We start from the raw sequence: 17,814 nt of genomic DNA, 5'->3' as shown, positions 1-17,814 counted from the left end.
CTTCTATGGAAGTCTGAGACTACTTTTGGGAGGAAAGACGTATCTAATTTTAGTACTATCTTGTCTTCCGAGATGATCAGGAAGGGTTCCTTGGAGGATAGGGCCTGCAGTTCTCCAATTCTCCTGGCAGATGTTATGGCCACAAGGAAGGAGGTTTTGAGAGATAGGTCTTTCAGGCTGCATTCCGAGAGTGGTTCGAACGGAGGCTTCATAAGGGAGTCTAGGACTAGTGATAAGTTCCATTTTGGTATCTCTGATCGGATTGTAGGTCGCAGTCTTAAGACTGCTTTCATGAACATCTTCACCCACTTGTGCTCTGCTAATGGGAAGTCAAAACAGGCGCTTAAGGCCGAAATTTGGACCTTAAGGGTGTTAGGTCTTAATCCTTTAGAAAACCCATCCTGTAAAAAATCCAGAATTTTAATGATATCCGGTTTGCCCGGAATCGGGGAAAGGTCCCCGCACCAGGATATATACTTTTTCCAGATCTTGTAGTATATTTTGTTGGTGATTGGTTTCCTGCTTGCTATTAGGGTCTGTATGACCTGGTGAGAAATTCCCTTAGCTAGGAGCAATTCCCTTTCAGGAGCCAGGCCGCTAGGTTCAGAAACTTCGGGTCTGGGTAAAGAAGAGGGCCCTGGTGTAGCAGGTCCCTTCTGTAGGGAAGGAAGATGGGTCCTGAGATTGCTAGTTTCAAGAGAAGTGGGAACCAAGGTTTCTTCGGCCAGAATGGTGCTACTAGGATCACTGTTGTCCGACTCTATAGAATTTTTTGTAAGGTTCTGGAGATTAGGGGAAATGGAGGAAAAGCATATGCTAGATTTGTCCCCCATGATTGGCTTAGGGCATCCAGTCCCATAGGGTTGTCCTTGGGTGAGATGGAAAAAAATACCTCTGTTTGAGTATTCTTTTTTGAGGCAAACAGATCTACCAATGGAGAGCCCCATTTCTGGGTTAGAGAAAGAAAAACTTCCCTGTTCAGGGACCATTCGTGTGGGTCCATCTTTTCTCTGCTCAAGAAGTCCGCTGACTGATTTTCTGACCCTTTTAGGAATACCGCTGTTAAGGAATCTAGGTGATTTTCTGCCCAGGAGAAGATCTTCTTGGTGACCTCCATCAGGTCCGAGGATCTTGTGCCCCCTTGACGACGTAGATAGGCCACAGTGGTCACATTGTCTGAGAGGATCCTGATATTCTTTACCTGGGTTTTGGGAAGCCTTTTTAGTGTTTCCCATACTGCCGATAATTCCCTTAGGTTTGAGGATTGTCTTCTCATCCAAGGGGACCATGACCCCTGAAGGTAACGGTCTGGAAGAACAGCTCCCCATCCTGAGGAACTGGCGTCTGTTTGGATGATCAGGACTGGAGTTGGATTCCATGGTATTCCCTTTTCTAGATGCTGTTGGTATTTCCACCAGTTTAGAGAATTTTTGACTTCCAGGGGAATGACCTTCTTGAAGTCTAAATGATCCAGGTTCTTGTCCCAAATTTTTAGTGTCCACGCCTGTAATGTTCTTACATGGAACTGGCTCCATGATACACAGTTTATGCAAGCTGTTAAGTGACCTAGCAGTCTCATGGCTGAACGGACGCTGCATGATTTTTTCCTCTGGAATTTGTCTATGAAGGAGGTAAGGGATTCTCTCTTGTCTTGTGGAAGAAAAGAAGTTTGGCGTCTGGAATCTAACATTACTCCTAAAAATCTTGTCTCCCTCTGGGGGTCTAGATGGGACTTTTGGAAATTTATAATCCAGCCCAGATTCTGCAGGGTTCGTATCGTCCGATCTCTGTGATTGAGAAGAGTCGGGGTCGAGTCTGCCACTATGAGGAGGTCGTCCAGATATGGAATAATTGAGATTCCTTCTTTCCTCAAAAAATGCCGTCACTTCTGCCATGACCTTTGTGAAGGTCCTGGGGGCTGATGAAATTCCGAAGGGCAAGGCTCTGAATTGGAAGTGGCAGACCTTCCCTTGAGGTGATTCCACTGCGAATCTTAGGAATTTCTGATGATTCTTGTGTATGGGGACATGATAGTAGGTGTCCTTTAGGTCGAGGAATTAGTGGGGTGGCTGTCCTTACTGATTCCATCTTGAAATATTTGTATTTTATGTTCTTGTTTAGCCGCCTGAGGTTTATAATAAGTCGAAGGGTCCCATTTGGCTTTTTCACAAGAAATAAGGGGGAGTAGAAGCCCTTCTTTTCTTCTTCTTTGGGAACTGTAACAATTACCTTCATTGTTAACAATTCTTGAAGATTCTTCCATAGCTGTATTGTCATTCTCCGAGATGTTAGGTTGGAGACAAGAAATTTTTGTTGTGGAGGGGAGCTGAATTCTATCTGGTAACCTGATTTGATGATACTCAGGATCCACTTGTTTGATGTGATCGTTTCCCATCTGTGGAAAAAGAAAAGAAGACGCCCCCCTACCTGGTAGTCACTGTTTTTTTGATTGATGTGGAAGGTTGGAGAATAGATATCCTCGGCCTCTTCCACCTTTGTTGAAGGACCAGCGGCCCTGTTTTCCTCTGCCTCTGGAGTCTTTAGAATCCTTGGGATTCCGAAAGGAATAGTTTTTCTGGGGTTTCTTAATTTCCGGAAAACCTTTCTTTTTATCAGAGGCTTTTTCCAGAAGAGTATCCAGTTCAGCGCCGAACATGAAGTCTCCTGTGAATGGGATGTTGCAGAGCTTTGTCTTGGATTTTACATCCCCTCCCCACTGTCTAAGCCAAATAGCCCTACGGACTGAATTAGATAGAGCCCCTTCTTTTGCTGACAGTCTGATGTTTTCAGCTGAAGCATCAGCAAGAAAGCCTGTCGCTGAACGCAGCAGCGGTATTGTTTGTAGAAGGAGATCCTTGTCCGCATCTGTTTTAAGGTGGTCTTCCAATTCTCCTAACCAAAAGAACAGAGTTCTTGCTACCGAGGTAGCAGCTATGTTAGACTTGAGGCCGAGCATGGAAGATTCCCAAACTCTACGGAGTAGGGCATCAGCCTTTCTGTCCATGGGGTCTCTTAGTTGGGAAGAGTCCTCAAATGGCAGGTCCGTTTTTTTCACCACCTTAGACACTTGGATGTCTACCTTGGGGGGGCTGTCCCAGGTTTCTGTCTCTTTGGGGTCAAAGAGTAACCTGTTCCTGAACTCTTTAGTGATGTTTGCCCGCCCCTCAGGATTCTTCCATTCCTCCTGGACAATATCTTTTGGGGTCTGATTTATGGGGAAAACCCTTTTCCTTTTGGATTTTAACCCTCCAAACAATTCGTCTTGGATGGATTTTGGCTCTACCACCTCTTCTACGTTAAGCGTATTACGTACAGCTTTAAGGAGGTTATCCAGTTCCTCATTAGAAAAAAGGTATTTTGAGGTTCCTTTATCCTCGGACACCGAGGAGACATCATCAAGCGAGTCCTTCCAAGAATAGGTAGGAGCCGCAGAGTATTTATCATAGTCCGAATCAGTGTCCTGGGATCTAAGTTTTTTAGGAGCTGGCTCTTGATATAAATCCGGATCCTGGACAAGTTCAGGTTCGGGATTTGGCTCAGGGCCCAGTCCCGGTATCGGTCGGTTTAAATTGGTAAACATCATAAGAGAGGATTGGAATTCCTCCCGCATGGCCGCTTTAAGCTCATTTAACATTAATTCCTTTTCCTGTTGTAGGGCCCTGGCTAGGCATTCAGAGCATAGTGATTTTGGATACAAATCTGATAATCTTAAGTTACAGGAAAGACATCTTTTTGATTTAGTAACACATTTTCCTTTTTTGGGGTCCTTGTCTTTCTTCTCCTTGTCCTTAGGTCTAGAAGAGTCGTCCTAGGACAAGGAGACAGACTATATTAGAATCTAAACAATAATGCACACCAAATTTTTATCCCTTTTAAGTTTTTTTTTTTTTGGTTGTACTCACGGTACCCGGGACAATGGGGGAAGAACCAAGGTCGTCCGCCATAGTAAAGGATATTTTCCACAGCTTCAGTAGTGAACTCGTTGGTGGTATAGAGGCTGACACAAAGCAGGAAGCACTTTTAAACTTCCCGCCACCTTCTAAGCCAATCAGATGGCTTCTTTAAGAGTCACGTGACCCAACCCGGAAGTCGGGCGCACTGCGCATGCGCGAATCGGCCGGCGATACACGGCCGTCGCGCAGTACGCACCGGCGTACAGGAGGCAGTAGCTGTGGGAGGTAGCGCCCGGAAGCCGGGGGGCACCTCATCCAGGGTCCGGAGACCCATGCTCCCCTCGGCTTCAGCTCCAGGCCGCAGGAGGAGGGGAGCCAGGACACGTCCCGCAAGACGTCCAGCCAGGAAGGGAGGTACAGCCCCCGCTCGCGGCCCGTCCTGGGGGGGTTTCTAATTTCATCCCTCCCCCCCCCCCCCAAGGGGAGAGACGAGGTCTCGCAACCCTGACCCTTGGTAGGGACAGGAATACACTGGGGAACAGCGGCAGAGGAGGGGCCTTATATCTTTCGCAACTTCCTGTCCCTACCAAAGGTCAAGGTGCAACCTCCAGGTGCCGTCATGGGGGACGTAATGGAAATGTATATGTATATCTAGGTCCTTCTGGAGCCACACTTATGACGGTTCTTTCTTCTCAGATCGTTGAATCATGTGAGTGTATACACATATAATAGTCTCCAACAGATCACAACATCAAAGACTATGGAACAAACATTTCCCAGGATCACATGCCCGCAGCTGGCATATACTTGGCATCCTGTTAGCTGCATTTGCCTACAGCAGGTCGAGTCATAGTTGTCATTTAATAGTGAAAAAGCTCTGGATGAATTTCCCATAATAATATACCCATAACCCTTTAATGGTCGGCTACCTGGCTCACTTTCTTGCCATCCTCAGCAAATCACGTTGAGATGTGTTCTGGCTCCAGAAGTCTGTAGCATTTGTCTATTCATGTCACTGATTTCCAGCTAAATGCAACAGAATTACCTGCTGAGGAATACAGGAATTTATGGGAATCCTTAAAGGGGTTGTAGCAAGTTAGCCATTTATCCACAATCCACAGCATAGGGGATAACCAGCTGATCGGTGGGGGTTCAACTACTGCAACCTAGCCAACCCAGAGAATGGGGGGGGGGGGGGGGGGAATCAGTCTCACTAATGGGTGGAGCACCAGATCTAGCATATTCAGCAATTTTCGAGACTCAAGAGGACACATGCTGGACCTGGCACACATAGGGATCAGCTCGTTTTATCCTAACCCGTCGATAAGGGATAACTTACAAACTGGATACAACCCTTTAAAAGTAAAATCTACCACCAGGATGAAGGATTGTAAGCAAAGTACACTTACATGCAGGTGTATGCCCTGCATACCGAGACTGAGGCACTCCAGGCTCAATTAACAGCTTTGGAGCCCGGAGTCCCTCCGGCTCATTTGCATAATATTGAAAGCCTTTTTTCACAACAAGGGCAAAAGGAGCTAAAAGATGAGCAGATCTTGCCAGAGGTGGCACACATCAGCCTCTAAGTGTACTTACCCATAGAAGCAGACAAAGTGACTTAAAATCTCCTTATATTTGTTATCCCTGGCCTTCTTCCTTCTAAAATCAACTTTTAAAATTATGATAATTAGCCTGAGAGGCTATCCTAACCCCTCTGATCTGACTTTACAGACTGCGCACGGGTGCGGTGAGCACACCCTGCTGTATTCTCAGTGCCGTGGAAGCACTGATGAGGTCGAGACAGTGTAACAGCATGTAAAGCCAGATCGCAAAGGGGCTAGGGTAGTCCCTCAGATGATAAGCATCATCTTAAAAGTTGATTTTAAAAGGAAGAAGGCCAGGGATAACAAATAGAAGCAGACACTGACTGTGGTAATCTTATATGAGCAATTGCACCTGTTTAATGCTACATTCACACACATGTATGGGGGATGTATATACGGCTGATATACGTCCCCCATACACTTTTATGTGCTCACGGCCCTGTACGGGAGCGTTACGGTGCAGCACACGTGCGCTGTATCTTCCTATGGAGAGGGGCGGGGGTGAGCAGTGTTCATCCGCTGCGCCGATGTATGCCCGCGGTACTACAGTACGGTGGGCATACATCGTGTGAATGTAGCCTTATCCTGATGGATTTTGATGGTAGATTTCCTTTAAGACATAACATCTAATGGTGAACAAACCCTTGTTCCATTTACATACAACCCATTCTTTGTACATTAAGAGACATAACCCCAGTTATGAGGATGTCACTAGTCCAAGCTCTGTCTCTTCTTACCACTTTATTCATCATAGAAGATTTCCCATGATGTCTGTAGTCCACTACAGATACTCCAAGGTATTAGATAAGCTCTATATTCAGATAGAGGAGCTCTAGCCCCCATGTAGTTGCTCATAAAACATCTCCATTGGAACAGTGTTTCGCATACGATTATACGCACTAGAGCCGCTGTTACTGTAAGGAGTCAGCACAGATTCTATAGCAATTAGTTGGCTATAAAAAGCAGCGGAGAAGGCACGGGTCAATGTGCAGGGCTACCATTGTATCTGTGGCTGAGCAAGCTCTGGGGCTTTTTTGTCATAAGATAATAAAGGAAAACGAAGCAAGAACAGGATGACTCAGAATCCGCACAGAAATTCCCTGTATCCTTTAGATAAGACATTGTATGGAGCCGAGAACCGACTCTACAAACGTATTGTGCAGCTCGGTGTGAATTCTACAGAATTGGGGCGGCTTGCTGCCTCCAGGCTTTTAGGAATCTACTTATTCTTCTTGATAGGTTTCATTTCAAGGCAGGGAGGCGGCGAATAAAATGCTGATCAGATAGATAGACTTAAAGAGAAACACCACATTATGACTTGGGATGGTGTCTATATATATATATATATATATATATATATATATATATATTGGATCATCTCTGGAAAGTAGAGGCAGATCCATTCAAGAGTGGCCACATAAAAGCAGCCTCTTGTCTTGTTATAGTAGATCCAGAAAATCAAGACAAAAGCAAAAAACTGTACCCCCACAACTGGGTTTAATAGTCATAGTGAGAGGGTAAACAAATACACTGAGAACTCTACTGTAAAGATGTAAACGGTCTAGATTGATGGCGATGAGATGCACCTTCTTTCCACTTTGTATTAATTGTCACAGATGCCATTTCATCAAGCTGACCCTCCATCTACCCATCTATAAGGGGGGAGGTCTCATAAGGTCACAGGAGCCATTGTTCCATCCCACCGCACAGCAATTACACTGCAATCACCACCTTCCCCGCTCCAAGAGATTAAGGCAGCGGAGTGCGGCTAAAACAGATGCTAAACTGCAGATGTTCGAGTAGAAACCAAGAGCAAGTCTAAAATTGTGCCCATGTGGTCGCAAGATATTCTAAACTAGAGTGATGGGTCCAATCTGTTGATGGACCCTCTGGGAGTGAACAGGTTAATGAATTGTGTCATGGTCTAATGGGACAAGTCAGAACTGTGCGCGTTTCCTAGTCTGAAGAAACCTGTGTAAATAGTCAAAGACAACCTTTAAGCTTAAAACAGTAGTAATCTGCGGCTCTGCAAAAGCTACAACTTCTAGTTGTGTCTGTCAGGATATGATGGGAGTAGTAGTACGGGTAAAGAAAGAGGACCATAGCTTTATAGTGACAACCATATACAAATCCTTCCAGGTAGAAAGGGAGATGGAGCTCCACAGCCTCAGATTCACGGAAATCCTGTGACATGTTTATTATAGAAGACTTCCTTCTGTACAACTAAAGTATGGATACAGGAGACCAAGCCACGGAGATTATTCCACTACTGTACCATCATTGTGTATAATGCCTGCACGGTGATGTCACAATGGTGGAAAAATGAGGACAGTGACATCACAGGGCAGAGATTATACACACAATGATGTCATAGTATTGGAATAGTGAGTACAGTGACATCACAGGGCAGAGATTATACACACAGTGATGCCACAAGGCTGGAACAATGAACAGTGACATCGCTGTGTTTATAATCTCTGCCCTCTGAGGTCTTTGTACATGCTATTCCACTATGACATCATTGCGCATGTAATCTCTGCCCTGTGACATCACTGTACTTTCTATTCCCCAGGGGTTTACTGTAAACTGGGAATGGGGCAGCACAAGGATTTGCAGGGCATCAAGTATTACATCCCTTGCCACATTATTTCCACTATAATATTTTGTGGGTGTGGGTACATTTTAGATGCAAAGTTTGGTACAGCGGTAATTAGAAATACAATTGGTATTGGTAAAGACACCACGCCAATAATGCTTTGGATCAGAAATCACACAGGCCATGCGTTTGCCCTTCACATCAGACTGGTAGCCAAGTACCAGAGGACCCATCGCAGCCCATCATACCACTACCCAAAGTAGTACTGTATAAACAGATTATAATCTAAGGGGCCGCTATCTCCCCGTGTCAGCCTGGACTGTGTCAGTGAGACAAATGCACAAGCTCAGCACTAAAACATCCAGCAAGTATTCCACACAGACACGCTACAACAACCCCCCCAGCAGCAAAGTATGTGCTGAGAAATGTACATAAATCTGGATAATGGCCTCTCCGGCTTCAGCATAGGAGGACTATATAATTGGCCGCTCTCATGGAGATGGAGAGCCCCTGCTAGACCTTTCTACCATTCCTAAGCCATTAGTACACAATGCCTCTGACAACCGCTGCTTATATACAGCAAGTAAATGCATTATGTAATCCCCGTCCATCCGCCAGCAGAAATGATGGCTCCCTACTGTACGGGGCAAACGTCCTTTTACTTATTTGTGTTGCGAAAACGATACAATACTGATTATAGGGCAATAATACATATACAAGGGAGGGCGAATACTTGACAGGTTGTCAGAAACGCTACCATTTCAAAGTCCTTTTCGAGTTTTTTAAATTAACCCAAAAATACACAAAGAAAAAAAAATGTGGTAGAGGGAGGCACTACAATACTCGGCGACCCGTAATATAATGTCGGCATACACCAGACACTATGGGATAGGAGGTCCAATGAGATGCGCATTTTTTTTCTATAGGTGATATGGCTATACCCAGAAAACATCAATCAATCACCTGTATCTGTACCACAATGCAACTTCACTAGACTACTGAATGGCAATCTCAAAAATCTGTTGTCGGGCAACTCCGAATTGATGGTTCCTAAAATAAGGGAGATATGAGGGCACAATTGACAGTTTTCTCCTAATTTTTGCACCATATAATGAATCTTGCCTGGTCTAGGAATAGAATATTATATACTCTGACTTGCTGCCAACTTGATATTCACTTGAAGTAACAAGCCTGAAAATGTGACCTCCCTGGTTAGCAGCGCTTGCACACAGGCATTCTGATGAATGTGCATTTCCCCCATCATTTTCTCACAGATCCAGCCTCCTCCCAAAATCTATTAATCGCTGCTTCTGAGGCTTCAAATCACTAGTGGGTGTAGACAGAATCCAAAAATCCATACATTCCTATCGGCCGGATACGGACGTGGAGACGTCAATATATGCAATTTAGAAGACAATTTGTCAGTCACATCTATCCTGTGACAACATTAAAACAGAAGTGTTGAGTATAGCCTGTGGCACGGTCATCTAATAGCTGCAATAGAAAGGAGCGGCATTGCCACCTTGCCACTGGCACAAGTCAATGCAAAGTGCAATTACAGTATATAGGAAGAAAAAAAATGCATAAAGTATCTAGTTCTACTCTTAATAAGGTCATAAATAGGACCAAGCTGTAATACCACCAACCACCTGCAGACAAGAGTGGTGCAGTTTACACTGGCAGCATGTCATTCACATGCAGTAGTCATCTCTTCCCTGCCACAGCTGTTTGCAGCTCTGCAGACGCAATGTGATGACATCTGCGGCAGAGAAGAGTGGAGGTCTACTGGCGGAAAACTAGCGAACCTGAGGTTGTGGTCACACGTACCACTGACTCTGTTTAGAAATGGAATCTAAGCTCACGGGGGGCGTGCCACAGCCCAATCGCATATGTGTTTCTATGGAAATACATTATTGGTAGCCATCACCGAGTGTCCTGTATTGTATAAATGCAAGACACCGGATGCTGGTAACCAATCACATGAGTTTCCCTTAAAACCTATATGTGATGAGGCCTTGGGCTTGGATTCAGTTTTTGTATGCGTCTCTGTACCCAGAGTGTCCAAGTTTTGTTATTCCTGTTCAGCATCCAGTAAGGGGTTGTGTTGTCATCCCAGCAGTAAAGCAGGCACTCCCTGTCATGGCTACCTCGTCTGCCAACTATTCTTTCTCATCTCCATGTATCCGCAGCAAGCCTTGCCTTGTCTCCCTGCACATAAGTATGGTGCCAGTAATCTCTGCTCTGAGCCCTGCCTGTACTTAAAAGGAGATCGGCGCACTGCGCATGCACAGGAGTTTGGACAAGACACTGGCCAGATGGGGGAGTCGACGAGGAGGCAGGGCTTGCTGCGGGTACATGGAGATGAGGCATAGTTAGCTGACGATGTGACCATGATTGGGAGTGCCAGCTTGACTACCGAGGTGATAACACCCCCCAACCCCCCCCCCCCTCCCAACTGGATGCTGAACATGGATAGAAGCACATTTTTCAGGCTGCACGCAGCATTGGAAACTACATAAGGTACTTTTTATGGCATCCAAGTGTGGGGCAACAGGTTCCCTTTAAATTTTGTGGGCACAAAGGGGTGGAGGATAAAGGATATGGACAGGCATGCAGCTGGTTGGGGACCACTGCTACAGTCTATATGATGAGTAGTGACAAACAAAATCCCTAACATGTATAGAGATATTTTTTCATCAATATGGAAAAATATTCAATTACCATACAGATCCGTATTTCACCAGTTACGTCCATACACAGATCGGCATGGAGATGTGAAGTCCAGGCTGGGCCGGGCCGTTTTGCTTATTGACACTGGAGGGTACAGGGAGGCCAGGCCCCTGCTGTCAGAATGTGAGGAATGTGAATGCGGCCTGAAAACAGGTTGATGTGGGGGACTTCTGCCTCCCGCCCCCCGCAGATTACAAGAAACCAAAACAATGCAAGCAAAGGGTGCAGTCTCTATACAGCCGCAGGGGCCAAGAGCAGCAAACACACCTAAAAAAAAAAATAGTCCCCTAAAGTAGGAGAAGAAATACTGCAGTGGCAACAAAGCAGCACACCAAAAATAGTTCTGGGAAAAGTTCAAATCCCCCATCCTGCAAAGCAGCGAGACACAAACACAATGTAATGGCCATATATCTGCAAACCTAGCACAAGTTACCATTATTGGTGGCAAATAAAATGGGACATTTGAACAAAACCCAAGGACCCACCACTTTCCAGGTTGCTATTGGTAACTAAGCTTTTCCCTTTAAACCGCGTTCTGAAATCTGCTCAGTATTCCTTCACCCTATAGTCACATTTTTGAAACTTTTCTGACTGTCTAGGAACATTTCCCGGAATTAAAAGGTCCCCCCCCCCTCTTTTTTACAGTCCACTCTGCTCCTTAATCTTCAGGGCTTTATTTTCTAGCAATTTCACATGTTGTCATTGGCAAGTTGCATCATCCATTGAAAAGATATTGGCATTGCAGTGAGTACCACCTGCCGTATATAAACACACCCGCACAAAAAACAAAATTGATTATGTCCGGAAATTATTTGCAAGACAAACCTGCCTCACCCCAACCATGCTCCAACAGAAACATGAGAATATACTTTTTACATGACTGTGGGGTGACTACTGCCAGAACGGTACCTGGACCACAGCTCCATCCTGTAACCCTCCTAAGAAGCCACCAGCATGACGTTCTACTAGCAACCAAATCTAAAGCATTAAAAAATCTCAGAAGATTGCTGCCTAGATTCAGTTTATGGTATATGCTGAATTTGTACTCTTGCTTTGGATGCAATAATATTAGATTATAAGATAAAAAATTGTGTAGATATTGAATAAGAATCAAGGTATAAAGCAGAGAACCCTTTAACATATTCCTACAACTTCATGAGCTCTATACTATAACCGTATGGACCATTCTACCAGTTTATCCTAAACGGTGTAAGACTTTCTCCAAGAATGGTTCTCATGGAAGATCACAAAATGATTGGAAGAACTCAAAAGTAATTTCATTGGCTACTTCTTTCCGTTGGTCATCCCAGGACTAGTCCTATAAAAGTATGAAGATGCGGTGATTCTAAATGACTTTAATGGTAGAGAAAGACGGCTTAGCCCTTTAGATTACAATTTGTCTCATTACTTTATACAGTAAAGCTGGTTTGGGTCAGCACAGACTAAGTTAGGAAATTCTCACATTAAGAATGAGGGTTATAGCTGAAACATCCGCTGGTAACTTCTCTGGCCATTGTGTTGGTCTGCTGACAGAAGCTTAGCGAAAGAATGCTAGCCCTTAACCTGGTCACCGTAAATCATGATACATGGGTGGTGGGGGAGGGGGATCTCATATACATGGAATGCCCATCTTCTTTTACAAGCACACCAGGAAAGACCAAGTTTAGTGGTGGGCCGAGACATAGCTGCAGTCCCAACATGATGGCTATACTTGGGAGCTTTGTATGTGAACCTGGCATATTGAAAGCTTGGCAGTAGAAGGGTTAAAACTCGAGGAAGTGCATCACACCGAACACAATGAAATCAGATTTCAGACGCAGCAGAAGCTGCCAGGAAAAGAATTTCCATTTGTTTGAAAAGCAAAACAAAAAGATTCCAACTGGCAGGACGGCCGTGCCAAAAATAGCCAGCGCAAATGTACTCCGACTGCCTGGGGAGGCTGCGGTCACCAAAACTGGAGGTTGTGTGTGTGTACGGATGGGCCTGCTAATAACAGCAAAGCAGGGAGAAAATATGGTTTATGCCCCAGAGGTCTCCAATACTGCTGCTACAATAGCAGCCGGCATAGGCTGGGGGCACTCGAGCTGGAAAGCTTGGAAACAACCAATATGGCTCCCAATGGATAAGGTGCATCACCCAATAGTAGAGTAGTAGTACCAATATCAGCCACTGAACAGGAGTGGCAAAAAAAAAAAAAAAAAAGGAAATGTGTTTTATCAACAAGATATGTTGGGTTATAACAACTTACATGAAGGGTGCTGTGGACGACGCGCCCTAGAGGGAATGTGTACTTTGGGCAAGTGTCTAGTGTTAGAAGGTCATCACAAAGATTACAGCATGCACTGAAGTAGGCGACTAAGATAATTAATGGATAAGTTGAGAAAATTGGGTTATCAAGGCCAAGGTTTACTTAGAGACGGAAAAAAATACACACATACATACAGATATATCAGACTAGTGGATTTAAGAATAGAGTGAAACTTGCTTATTCTATGGGGGATCTGTTTGCAGCAGTCACCTCATTTACATCGCTAGCAGGACTGATGGCATTACAATGAATGATAGCCCCTCCATAACATCACTACTGACAACAGATGATGTCACAGCTTATCTACATCTCCCATCTGCATGGCTAGAAAACTGACCATAGACCTGAATGAGTTGGCTCCCTCCCATTGCACCCTATGGACATGAGGATGCTGTAAAGCACATCAATAAATGCCGTTACTAGAGTTCACATAAGACTCAGTCATGGACAAGAGAAAAAAAAAAATTCTAAAGTTTTAGTGAGCCAAAACAACAGCTGGCCACAGGGATTCTTTACTGTAGGGGTACAGGCACACGTCACAGCGCTGTAGAGGAGGAAGGATGAGCGCCCCTCTGCATAGAGAAGCCCAGGGCTGGCGCCGTAACACAGCGAAGTATAGGACATGTCCATTATTTTGCTGTGCGCACATGTGCTTATATCAGTTCCTATTACGCTCGTGGGAATAAGCCCCAAGACAACAGAAATCGCTGCAAGTTTAATAAAGGTCTAGAGTCCTTTCTTAGTAGAAAAAAGCCCGATTCTTGGGATGGGACGTTGATCATGGAGTTTCTTGAGTTTAGTTAGCAGACAACCCATTAAACCCTGTATTCATCCAGAGCCCCTTCATTAGGTACGGCCAGAATAAGGGGGTCCACCACATTGTACTGTAGCATTAGTCTAACCCTGGCTCATTCTCCAGAGCTCCACCACTGGAAGAACCAGAAAGACAAGTCATCAGAAACTGCATGGAAGTGTGTACAGCTTCCAGGTAAGGCCGTGTGAGATTACAGGATAGTCACCCAGGACAAGCCTTCCTCACACCAGCAACGCCCAGCTGCCCTCCGCTTCCTATAGCGCAGCTATAACCTGGCAGCGTCCCGGCCTCGCCCCAGGCCCTGCCCTTGTCTGATTACTCTTTGTAGTGAGAAACATTCTCATGACTAAACCAGGGAGGAACCCTGAAATTTTGCACATGGATGAGATATGGAAAAGCCAGTGTTAACCCCTGCAGCACTGGCAAAAAATACACAGCATAAGGAAAACAAAAAAAAAAAAAAAAAAAAAAAAGTTGTGGCGACAATTAGTTCCACATTTGAGGTTTTATGTGCGGAAGAAAATAAAAATGTAAATCCAGTGACCTCATTACCCAGAGCTCCACATTTGTTCCCCATTTGTAGGCAATCACATGCTTTCTGGGCTGAAATAGGCTCTTACAATCCCTCCAGGATATGAGAGGAGCATCTGTACATCCAAGATCTGGGGCAGGACAAGGCGCCTCCATCACAAGTCTTAAAGGGATGATCATCATGACACTATTGGTTTGACTTGTATGGGTCCCCTGCAGCAGACGACTACCGTGTATGGGGTGGGAACCAAATTTTCCCTTGTCAAAGAATGGCGCATCCAGTGCTTTGTGTTCTTATTTCCAATTTTTGGTCTAACTAACAGGAATAACAAGTGTTACAGGTGGCTCCACCAAGATCCCCATTGTAACCGGTTTGTATGGGGGAGGTAGATAGAATAATGGCTCTGGACACAGACTTATTTATAGGTCCCACCTCCAGGGACACACATGTAGAGCAGCTCATTTATTACTTTTTATTGACCGCTCTTCATCATGTCCTGAAGACCTTACTGTAGAGAATCAAACCCTTTTAGAGGATTGCTTAAGTAACAACTCCCTAATGTCCATTAAACGTAATGTTCATTCAAGAGAATGTTCTAATATACCTAACCGCTTTCTCACCAACTCGTCAGCAGAGTACAGACTGTCACCTACAGTTATGTAGTGCACAATGGGCTGTACAGGACAACTCATGTCCATGCCAGAAGCAATGCCATAAATCTTACCCTAAACTGGAGAAACTTGATTTTCATGCTGAAGTTAGATGTTATAATCTGGAGCTTGAAGTTACCTTTATTCTGCAATTTCTTAACAGATGTTGTGAACATTTAAGGGCTGATGTGCATATAATAGCACATGAAGGTGGAGGTTCTTACTCGGCACTCTGTCTATTAGCTGCCAAACAAGAACATGGATCCTCATTCATTTCATGTACTAACACATATTAAGGGATCCATAGTCTACTGCCTACATCTTTCCAGAGTTTCTGGAATATCTCTGGATTACAATATTTGGAATGAGACTTATCCAATTATTCTGGACCTCTGAACGGGTTTGCAAGTAGCCCAAGTCATCAATTGTCACAGCAGCTGCCTTGTATTGATGCCCGCCTTTGTATCCTCACACATATATCCATCACACACACACACACACACACACACAAAACAAAACACTGCCCGAAGCCATCCAGCAGCCTAAATCATCCTCCGACTGATGACAAAGGCAGAATTTCCCCCCAAACAAGCAGCCATTGTCCTGCTCCATCAGCAAATAAAAGCTGGTTACTTTACAGAATATTCCCATTAGTGGCAATGGGTACGTGGGCGGAGGCCCTGCCCAAACTCAATGTACAAAGTTCAGAGCACAAATAGGGGATGGACGCGGCGTGTTCCTGACAGCAGAGGGTGGGGGAATACCGTGTACACCCTATATTGACATTACAGCCTCCGGGAAGGGGCCCAGACATTAATATTGTTACAGGGGAAACAACAGAACATCTAGTATAGAGATACAATGTATACAGACACTAGGTGCCGGCCAATTCCATATAATCCAGGAATCATGGAATGACAGGTAAGGGGCGATCACAAAGGAAGCAATGCCAGCCCACAATGAGGTCATACAAAGACAGCAAGCACACTACAATGTAAGGAGGAGGCGGCGAGGTAGCAGAGACGGGTTTGTCACTGCTGGAGAGATAGGATGTTACTAATTTGGCTCTGCTAGACATGTACAACATTGAAGGTCATACATTTATTACGTAAAGCAGGAGACAGGGAGGTTTCTGTAACAACACAGCTTCAAGTAGTTTAACAGCAAAACCAGCACTGCTACATCCATAACATGTGTATGTCATATGTCCAGAATATAAAACCCGCCACCATAGGTGCACAGCACAACATGGGAGGATCTTACCACACCCCAATAATACTGTATAGCAGTACAGAGCATAATGTAACCCCAAGACACACAGGTGAGGGAGAACTACAACTCCCAGCATGCCCCTTCTCATGCAGGCAGCATAGTACTAGCAGCACTGCTATGTAACACGCATAGAGGAAAGCAATATAAGTTACAACCCCCCCCCCCCCCGGCAAGTAATGCACACAGCAGTCACCCCTCCCCGCACACAGACATATACACACGCGTGTGGTTATTACCCTGCGCTGCAGCTCGCTGGAAGAAGCGCCTCTGTCCTCACACTATACTCCGGACTCACCCAGACCTCAGCACTCCAGCAACTAACCCACACACAGCACTAGCTGACAGCGACACCCCCTCCCAGCCAATTAGGAGCCGCCCCTTTCATATGCCCACCCACCTACCGCAAGTTCCTGCGCTCTCATTAGATAACACATCTGTCAATCGTTTAACCAGTTTCCGTGCTGAGCCCGCCTCTTCGTAATTTGATTGGTTCAGTTTTACGCTTCTCTTCTTTCCCGACTTATTATTGGGTACAAGTTCCGTGGAGGAAGGCTATTGGGTAATACTCGTGTCATTCGAAACGTACTGAACCTATGAAACGCTTTTGGACCGCCCAGATTTTTATGATATGGCCACGCCCTGGGGGTGACGTTATGGTTTCACCTGGGCAGGTGAGGCGTAATGATGAGCGGGTGAGTCAGGGCTTAGTCATTGTATGGCCAGGCGGGGGCACAGAGCCTGCTTTATGTATCAGCTGGAGAGACTGTGACATGAGGTGTACATGGGAGTAATTGCCCCACTGTATAGTGTTCTGCCCATCCAATGGCAAAAAGAGCAAATCCATTTCGAGAAACAGGGGACACATGAAGTGTATTTAATAATCCAACATAAACTAGAATAAGAAGCAATTGTGAAATGCCAGATTTCTTAATTTTTTTTTTAATTTTCAATTTGCATTAGGGCTTGTTTTATAGTGGATTTCAATTTCCCCGTTGGCGCACCTGTTGAAGGCTATACAATTTTAGTTTTTCCCTTAGTGGGGCCATGTGCAGGCAACTTTTTTGATGAGATGCATTTTCCAGTGATACCATTTTGGGGTTAATTATGCACTGCACAAGAGAATTATGTAATCACTGTGCTGTGCCTGACAGGCAGAAGTAATCAATCGCTGTACCCAGTGGCGTAACTAGAGTCCACTGGGCCCCGGGACAAAATTCCTAATGGGGCCCCCCCCCTCCCCAACTTTACCTAAAAAAAACCCTCAAAACCCTTTCTGCTAACCGATATTTCAGTGATTATTACATATTCTGCCCCCCCACAATTAATTATTTAATATTCTCTCCCCCCATAATGAATTATTAAATATACTCTCCCCCCCATAATGAGTTATTACATATTCTACCCCCCACAATTAA

At 44.9% G+C, this 17,814-nt stretch overlaps 1 protein-coding gene across 2 annotated transcripts in view; it reads right to left on the bottom strand.

Annotated features, from left to right (window-relative positions):
• JUP (junction plakoglobin) overlaps positions 1-16,780 on the bottom strand; it is a 41,927-nt gene extending 25,147 nt beyond the window's left edge. The window contains exon 1 of one of the 2 annotated variants that reach the window (XM_072111369.1): positions 16,636-16,780. The gene's annotated coding sequence lies outside the window, so the exon portion shown is untranslated. The remainder of the gene's footprint in view (positions 1-16,635) is intronic. The other variant, XM_072111370.1, reaches the window with a different exon arrangement.
• Positions 16,781-17,814: the final 1,034 nt, after the last annotated feature.

Source organism: Engystomops pustulosus, chromosome 6 (assembly GCF_040894005.1).
Source record: "Engystomops pustulosus chromosome 6, aEngPut4.maternal, whole genome shotgun sequence".
In the NCBI taxonomy this organism is placed as follows: Eukaryota; Metazoa; Chordata; class Amphibia; order Anura; family Leptodactylidae; genus Engystomops; species Engystomops pustulosus.
The sequence above is the reverse complement of the archived record's forward strand: the minus strand, read 5'-3'. Positions and strand labels throughout refer to the sequence as shown.